Below are 9,903 nucleotides of genomic sequence, written 5' to 3' on the forward strand. Positions count from 1 at the left end.
TTATGAATCACAAACAGACTAAGACAGCAGGTCTGAGCAGAAACTCTTCTCTGGATCACCCAGGTACGGTGACCCATGTCCCAAGGCCAACCACCAGGGCCAAGAGGAGGAGGGAGCGGGCGAACACTCAGTCCGCTCCGTGAGATGCTAAGCTTCTCAGAGATCTGAAAACCTGGGCACACCTTGGTGATGGGGGACACACAGAGGAGATGTCACTTAGAACCAGAAGAATTGCCAGGGCCACATCATCCTTGTGCAGAGCTACGAGGGGCTGGGGGCAGCCTGTGAGCCCCAAATGTAGCAAGTTCAAAGAGGATGGAATGGGAACCTCAAATATCAAGGGAATGGCAGCCACAGGCCCCAGAGGTCCTTTCAGAAAGGACTGCCCACCCCTCCACCCTCTGTGTGCCTTGGTGGAATAGAGGGCACATTTTGGCTGTCAGGCTTAAATGCCAAAATTGCTTTGTTCTCTGTCCTCATAGTGTGCATACACACACACACACACACACACACACACACACACGCCCTCCAGCTCCCTTTTCAAGGGTGGAGTTGCCATTTTGTAGTTTACATTTCAGGTTTTTAAAGAAATAGTAAACAGCACAAGGGTCTTCTGAGCTCTTATTATACCAGGTAGAAAGAGCCCAGTGACTAATAAGGCTTCTGCCCCAGCTCCAAGGCTGTGTGTTCTTGAGACAGTCATTTGCCCTGTCTGATCTCAGTCACTCCATTTCCCTTTCTGCAAAATGGAGACAGCCTAGCCATCTGCAGGAGAGGCCTGAAGACACATGACACAGGAGGTAGCACAGTGGGCCCTCTGGGGGGAAGCTGGAGCCACTGGTCCCGAGATTTCCCCAGGAAGCAGGCCCCAGTCACAAGCTTTTGGCTCATCCCAGTTTCACAGGTAATTCAAGGGTTAAAAATGAAATCACTTAAAGAAAAAAAAAAAAAACCCCACATTACAAAATGAAAACACTCCCTGGGGCTTCCCTGGTGGCGCAGTGGTTAAGAATCCACCTGCTAATACAGGGAACATGGGTTCGAGCCCTGGTCTGGGAAGATCCCACATGCCACGGAGCAGCTAAGCCTGTGCGCCACAACTACTGAAGCTCGCGTGCTTAGAGCCCGTGCTCTGCAACAAGAGAAGCCACCGCAACGAGAAGCCTGCGCACTGCAACGAAAACCCAACACAGACAAATAAATAAATAAATAATTTAAAAATAAATAAATAAAATAAACCAGGGTTAACTCATCCTGCTACCTCATGGAGTTACTGTGGGGATCAAGTTAGGATCTTAGTTTCAAAAGCTTTGCAAAGTGTCAGCTTCAGACAAAGTTGTCACACCTTCCCGGCCATCCTGCTCGCTCTGGCATTTCACAACCCTGGCTCCTGGAGAGGAAGTGAACAAGGTCTTCAGGGCAATCAGTCCCAGCAGGTGTCCATCGAAATGAAAACGAAAATGAAACCTGAATTTCTGAGCACTTAAGCAACCATCCAGTGAACCCTCACCAGGTCCCAGCGGGAGGCAACTCACGCCCACTGTAAGGGGGGAGGAACGGAGGATAGAAGGGTTCCTCAGTCGCCTCCTGGGTTGGGGGCACAGCCAGGATTTGAACCCAGGCCCTTCCAACTCCTGCGTTCCCAACGTCACGATTTCAGATGGAAATAGAAAGTTTAAAAATGCAAAAGCAAAATACCTAGCCAGCAAGCTTCAAAGCTGTCAAGGTCATGAAAACTAAGAAAAGTCAGAGAAGCTGTCACAGACCAGAGGATATTGAGGAGACATGACAATTGGATGCAGGGTGGGGTGGTGAGCTGGGTCCTGGAAGAGAAAAGGGACAGCAGTGGGAAATGAATGAAATCTGAACAAAGTTCAGTGTTTAGTTAATAGTGTCCCCATGTCATTTTCATCATTGTGACAAACGTACCATGATAACGTTGTAAGAAGTTAGTGACAGGGAAAGCTGGACAGGGGTATACAGGAACTGTCTACACTATCTTTGCAATTTTTCTGCAAAAGCAAAACTATCCTAATAAAAAGTTTTTTAAAAAACTAGAAAAAAAATGGGGACTTCCCTGGTGGCGCAGTGGTTAAGAATCCGCCTGCCAATGCAGGGGACACGGGTTCGAGCCCTGGTCCGGGAAGATCCCACATGCTACAGAGCAACTAAGCCCGTTTGCTACAGCTACAGAGCTGGCACTCTAGAGCCCACGAGCCACAACTACTGAAGCTCGCACACCTAGAGCCTGTGCTCCGCAACAAGAGATGCCACCGTAATGAGGAGCCTGCGCACCGCCGTGAAGAGTAGCCCCCGCTCGCCGCAACTAGAGAAAGCCTGCGTGCAGCAACCGAGACCCAACGCAGCCAAAAATAAATAAATAAATAAATAAATTACTTTTTAAAAAATACTGGAAAAAATGTAAAAGCTCCAACTTTGCCTCTTGAAGAGAAGGTGAAGCGCCACGCGTGCTGACTGTCCTGAGGTGGCATCTACCTTCCCATCGCCCACCGCTCCTTCAGGGCCAGAGGCCTCCGGACAAGCCTTACTCTTCCTTGGTTCTGCGCCTTGGCACTCACACATCCGCTGGCTGCAGTGCCTTCCCCTCTCTCCACCACAAGTCACAGCCTGGCCGTGCTGGTCTAGTCACACAAATGATCGATCACCAAACCGGTCACCTCAATGCCTACTGCTTTAGACGAAGAAAGTTCACCAGAAGCCAAAAGCCATATGCCTGAAATGCAACCTATAGTGTTCACTTCAGACACACATGAGTGCACACACACACAATGCACACACACTGCCCCCTGGAAACAACCTCAGTGTTGGTAAATAAGGTCACATCCACTGGCTTGACTTTTGAAACAACAGGAACTGGAAGACAATGGCAAAACCTGTAGGGAATAAAAGCCAGCCCCTACCAAGGTCTACAAAGCCCTCATGCCCTAGCCCTGGCTGCCTTTCCAACTTCACCTTCCACCCTTCTCCCCATGTTGCAGCCATCCTGGCCTCCTTTCTCGTCCCCAAACACGCCAAGGGCATCACCACCTCAGGGCCTTTGCACTGGAGAGATGTATATATTCACAACATAAAAAGGGTATGCGTGGAAGATAATGTACAAAAAATGAAAAGAGAAGTGATATTTGGGGAAATCAGCTGAACATTTTAAAACCCTTTCTCAAACTATTGAACACTGTACATGGTAGAAAACTATATAAAGAGAACATGCTTTCATATCGTTCACACCTCATTTACTTGCTGTGTAGCTTTAGGCAAGCCATTTAGCCCTGCCAAGTTTCAAGTGTCCGTCTGTAAAATTGCTATTGCATTCCCCTAGTCACAGGCTTGCTGTGAGGATCACAGAGGAAATGAAAAGAAAGGGCTTAAGCACAGTACTTGGCACAGAGGGGTGACCTCCATAAAGGTCACTGCCCCCCATCACAGTCTGTTTTGTTTCGTTTTGCACTGAGGTCACCCCCTCTACGCTTTCCAGAGTTAGGGACTCCCCTCAAAACCCTGTTGAACCTAGAACACAGGGAAGTTATAAATGCTGGAATCTGCTGCTGGTCAGGCTATCCCCACCCCAGCTCCTGGAAGGCAGGGCCCTGGTCTCACTCACATCTGGATCCCACAACACCTGGCTGAGTGCTGGGCACAGGGTCTCAGTGACGCTGAATGAATGAATGATTCACAGCCCAAGGCGGGAGCGGGGGCAGGGGTGGGGGGTGGTGGTACTTAGATGTAGAGTCTTTATAGCATTTTTGGGCAGGAAAGGATCAGAAGGCTCGCTGAGTTCAATTCCCTTTTTACAGAGGAAGAAATTCAGGCTCAGAGAGGGTAAGGAACTCACCGCAGGTCACTCAGCCAGGTAGGGTCAGGTGCCTGGCTCCCAGCCCACCGAGCCATGCCACTGCATCCCTAGGGCAGGAGCCCTGGACCCTAACAACCAGCCCAGGTACTCTCTGGGCAAAGGTACAGGCTGGGGGAGGAGAGGGTTACCGAGTATCTCCTTCCAATCAGTGATTGTGCTAATCAATCAACTCAATTAAATCTTGAAGGCTTTAAAAAAGTAATAAACAAAAACAGCAGCAGAAAGTAATGACTAATAATCAAGTAAAATTGGATTACTTCCGTGCTGACTGGTTGTGGTGGGGAGGGAAGTGAGAAAGTTCACCGGAGCGAGGGGAGAGACAGAAATGGCAAGCTCAGCAACTTGGGGGCGTGGGAGGGGGTGAGGGTGGGCTGGGAGGATCCGCAGGGGCAGGATTCCAGAGCCCTCCGGAATGAAATCCACCGCCCGACACAGAACGATGTCCAGGCCCTGTTCTAAGTGCAGCACTTACTTCATCTTAGCAGCAGCCCTAAGAGGTCTGAACTATTACAGTCCCATAGGAAGGGTGGGGAACCTGAGAGGCAAAGTAATTTGGTCACAGAGCTGGTGTAGAGCCAGGATTAATTTCGACTCCCATGGTCTAACACCAGGGTTTGGTTCTTAAGGACATGCTGTATGCTTCCTGGGGGATGTGGTGCCTGGGGATGAAGCACCTTTACCTCACATAAAAAAAATTTCATTTACTACAAGTTTACTGAGTCAAACACAAGGACCCTGCTCCAATCTCAGCAGCTCATAGCAGCTACAAACAAGTGAACGCTGACAGTAAAGTGTCCAGTAGTGTTCTGATAGAGTCACACATGCCTATGCACGGGGACTCCTGAAGCAGAGAGGAAGGGTGTCTAACCTTCCTCAGGGGAAAGGGGGTCAGGGAAGCCTTCCTGGAGGCGGTGTCCTCTAGGCTGTCTTGAAGGACAAGTAAGGTGTTCGCTAGGCCAATAAGGAAAGCGGGTGTGGAATGGCCTCTGGGTAACGGGACCACCACGTGCAACTCACAGATGGGAAACAGCAGTATACATCGAGGAATCGGAATCTGGAAAGTCTAGGACAGGGGCAAATGAGGGCATGACAGGGGATCTGGATGGAGAGGTGGGCAGGGGCTCGTTCCAGAAAATCCCTGGGGGCTACGTTAGGGCGTCTGGACCTCTGAGCTTTTGCGGGGCGGCTGCGGGGCTCTGGAGCATCTGCTGGGCTGGTGCATCACACCCACAGCGCGTGAGGCGGGTCTGTCCCCCCCGCTGCGGTTCGAGCTGGGCGCCTTAGCTGTGCAGCGCAGCCTTGACACAGCGGTTGGCGGTCCTCCTGCCGGCACCTCAGGGCAGACGCTTCTCATTTCCGTCAAGGAAACTGAGGCTCCACGAGGTAAAATGCCCGTCACGCAGCAGGCGTAGAACGAAGACCTTCTGCCTCACAGACCTGTCCTCTTTTTTCTCCCACCCCCTTTCTTTGCAGTACAAATGCATTAGCAAAGCCAGCTATTTAAAGGAACCCCGCAGCTAATCCTTGTGTAAGCAGAAAATCTTTAAGCAAAGCTAATAATCGCCCCGTAATCCAGCTGTTACATAATTCTGGGTTTTACACTTCAGCGTCAGGGCTGAGGTCTTCTGGTCCCTACAGAATGTGGGGAGAGGGAGCCTAGCCCTTTACCCCATGCACTTCCCAGTCCCCCCCAAACAGCTTGGGCTGCGATTGACTCCCCTGTTGTCATTCTCCCCTCGAGAAATTAGATTCAGAATGGAGATAAAAGAGAACCAAGATCTCGATTTAAAGCTGGTAAAGGGAAGGGAAAAAAATGCAAAATCACATTTATTGAGCGTTTCTTGTATGCCTATCCTTACACTAATTCTGTTCTTTAAAAGCTCTATTATGGAAACAGAATTATAATTTAAATAATATTAGCTATTAAGTAATAGTAAATAACAGTATAATAATATAAGAACAGTACTATTCTTATATTTTAGTTGGGGTAACTTGTACAGAGTAGATGAGTAATATATGAAAGTTTACCTAGGTAGTATTACTAATAATTGCTAATATTTATTGAGACGTTACCATGGGCCAGGTGCCATGCCATCATACCATTCAGACCTCCCAAGAACCTATGAGGTTGGCACCAGTACCATCTGTAATAAGCTGGGCGCTGACCCTGGGTTCTGAAGCCACACTTACTTTACAGCCCACACTGCCACTTGCACACAGTTCTTCCCTCCTCCACACACATACAAGTGCCTGGTAGGGAAGGGGACAGAAGGAGGCCGCCCACCATATCCTGATAAAACAGACAAGGATTCACTCCAGGCCGTCTCATGAGGGCTGTCGAATTGAAGGAGTCTCCCACCAAGATGCCCTTGCAAGTTTCCATCCTGTTTTGAAGATTCTTGAGTAAAAGTGGACCAAATGACAGCACATGAGTGGACTCAAGAGAAGAGCTGGAGAAATAAAAATCCAAGGGTCTAGCTTTAAGCAGTCCCCTCTCTTTTCAGGACTGACACATGATTCCATGAAAAGACTCCAGGATTTAAAGCCAGGCCATTGACAATTTGGATCCTGGCCCTGCCACTCACCAACTGGCATTTTACCAATCTGAGCCTCAATTTCTCCATCTGTGAAATGAGACACCCAGGCTCCCTTGCAGGTTTGCTGGAGGCATTAAGAAAGCTCTGTATGCCCATGGAAAATCTGAGAAAACATAAGATTCATAGAAAACTTGGTAACAATGGTTACTTTGGGAAGGCTGTCTGTGGAACCAAGGATTATGGGAGAAAGAATAACTTACCAGTCACTGCCTATACTCTCAAACTCTTTGACTTTTTTGGTTATACATGTGAATATTACTTTAAAAAAATTGTAAAATGAAAAAAAGATACATATAGGGGCTTAATAACTTGGCAAGCAATGCAAGTCCCTTTAAAACTTTGCTTCATTCTCCTGGACTGGCTAAAACCATCAAAAATGCACACCCTTGGCTATGCTGGGTACAGCTACACCCAGGACCTGCGCAGAAAGCACCTCTTTCATTTCCTCAGCCTTCCCACCATCTCCCTGCCTCGTCCCCCCCAAACCCTCTCCCCAAAGGAGCCCCCTCAGCTTGTTTGGCTAATGTATTCGCAAACCAAATTAGGGGCCCTGGCTCCCAGGGAGGTCCCCAAGCCAGTTGCTAGATGCAGGGAATTAGATACCATCTAGTGTTCAAATCCGATTAGGTCCCCCCCACTCCCACCCCACATGCAAAAGCCCACTTTCTAATCAATTTTACAAAGGGCCCTCTGCAGATATACACTAATGGTATTGAGCTGAGATCTTTAAACCAAGTCTGCAAGAAGTCTGCAGAGATAAAATTACACACTGTACGAAGGAGGAGGCCTGTCGCCACAGTGTCCCGCCCCTCAAAGAGAGGGGCAGGGGTGCAGGGGGACTGTCCGCTGCAGACAAATGCCATCCCTGCTCTAGGGATACCAGCCTCAACACTCTTTCTCCTCCCAGACTGAACCCTCACCCCAACTCCTTCCCCTTAAGGTTCCTTTTCACTTAACCTTTACACGCTAGAGCCCAACAAGTGATCCAGAGATTACTATGTTATTTCCCGTCTCCTAATTCTTGGTCCCCTAACAGCCTCCCCACAGTAACCCCTGGTACCAAGTTTTTTTGTGAATCTTGTATCTTTTCACAGATTTTCCATGTGCATTCATGCATAGCTTTCTTAATCCCTCCAGGAAACCTGCAAGAGAAGCCTGGGTATCCCATTTTACAGATGGAGAAATCGAGGCTCAGACTGCTTAAGTACCAGTTGGTGAGTGGTTTAACACCTGGCTCTACCACTTACTACCTGCATGGCCTGGAGCATTAACTTAACCTCTCTGGGCCTCGGGCTATGCAACTGTATCATGGGAGTGATAGCAATCTCCAAGGGTTAAAGAGATTGCTATCACTCCCATTATACATTGGCATCGCCTGAGGGTTAAGAGCATGTGTAAGAACATTGCCTGGTTGGGACTCAGTGTTTAATAAAAGTTAGCTCTTACTTCTCTCCTCTACACTGCCACTCACACCAAATTTCTTGGCGCTCCCCGAATATTTTATGACTCTCACACCTTTGTCTGGAATGCCTTTTCCCTTGTCCTTCGAGAAGAAGCCTTCCCTTGCGCCATTCTCTCTCCCTCCTCAATGTTCCCCTGCACCTCTCTCTTCAGCAGAGATTTACTGGGTGTCTGCTGCGTGTAGCACTGCGTGTTTAATGGCTGCTTGCTGCTCTGTAAGTGCTTGTGCCTTGGGGCATCGTTTATTGGTTAAGTTCCTTGAGGACAGGGACTGTCTTATTCATCTTGGTGTCCTCATAGAAGGTGCCTAATACATTTTTGTGGAATGAACAAAAGAACGAGTCAGTGGGGCTTCCCTGGTGGCGCAGTGGTTAAGAATCCGCCTGCCAATGCAGGGGACACGGGTTCGAGCCCTGGTCTGGGAAGATCCCACATGTCGCAGAGCAGCTAAGCCCGTGTGCCACAACTACTGAGCCCGCGTGCCACAACTACTGAGCCTGCGTGCCTAGAGCCCATGCTCCACAACAAGAGAAACCACCGCAATGAGAAGCCCGCGCACCGCAACGAAGAGTAGCCCCCTCTCTCCGCAACTAGAGAAAGCCCACGCACACAGTAACAAAGACACAATGCAGCCAAAAATAAATATAAATAAATAAATTTATATATATAAAAAAAAGAACAAATCAATGAGTGAGGCCAGAGTTCTGGCAACGGCCACCTGCACTCTTTTTGGGCCAAGTCCTGATGGCCCCTCAAACCGGCCTCATGACTCGGGGGTCCCAAGTCTGCTCTGCAGATGTGAGTAACTGTGGCCAGATACCCTGTCCTCGAAGATTACTGGTGCATCTGTGACCTGCACACCATGTGCTGCCTGGTGTCTGTCAGAGGGCTGGGCAGCCAGGACGCACAGTCCAGTGTCAATAGTCACCCAGCCAGGGGCTGCACCAGAGGAATTCACGGGCGCTTTGTACAAGCAGATCAGGCTGGGAGGATCTGTCCTGCTTCAGAGAAGCAGCCAATCAGCTGCCTCCAACCACACTGGGCTCATTAGCTGTGGGCTGTTCAGCTTCCAATGCCAGCAATTCTGTGCCTCGTGCCAAGGGCTTCAGGCAGTAACCGGTTACCTCTGACCTCCTGAGGGCACCCAGACCTGCTTCTCCAAGACAGTTCAGCCCCTATCAATGTTCAGGCTGAGTGTGAATCAGGCCCAGTGGCCTGGCTGGCCCCGCAGGACCTGGTGTGCGCCCTGAGCTGCCTGTGTGGTTGGCAGCTCCCAAATCCTCTGGTCTAAAAAGAAGAAATAGGCAAACCAGAACTCCAGCACCCAGGGGTACCAAGCCAGAGTCACGGTTCTCAGTGCAGGCTCCTGGGACCTTCAGAGGGGCAGCCCCATTCCCGCCTGCCACCAACTTTGGAACCATGGGCTCTGGGGTCACACTGCATTCCAGCTTGAGACAGCCCAGGGGCTCTGGGTTCTTGTCTTGATCTGCGAAATGAAGCGAAGGTTACAACTAGTGCTCGGTGAGGGCTTCTCTCAGTGTGGTCTGGTGACCAGCAGCATCAGTATCACCCAGAAAGTTTGTTCAATTCAGATGCCAGGGCTCTGCCCCAGACCCATGGAATCAGAATCTTTGGGTGTGAGGCGTCAACCTGCACTTCAACACGTTCTTCAAGCGACTGTTACCAGGATGGAAGTTTGAGAACTGCTGTCCTGTGAGCCACGTCGTGAACACCTGGAAAGCCCTCTGCAAACAGAAAATGTGCTCTGACTCCTGGGGCCCCTGGCACATTAGTTTATCATCTGAAGAGTGCATCTCTTCTTACCTGATTCTCCTGACAGCCACTGGAGGCAGGCAGACAAAGATCATTCATTCGCTCATTTATGGAGCCAACAAGCATTTACCGTGTGGAGTTACTAGGTGCCAGACACTGTCCAAGGAGCTGGAGACGCCGCCATGAACAAAACACAGTCCC

This window comes from Grampus griseus (genome assembly GCF_964374135.1).
Source record: "Grampus griseus genome assembly, chromosome: 2".
Taxonomy (NCBI): Eukaryota; Metazoa; Chordata; class Mammalia; order Artiodactyla; family Delphinidae; genus Grampus; species Grampus griseus.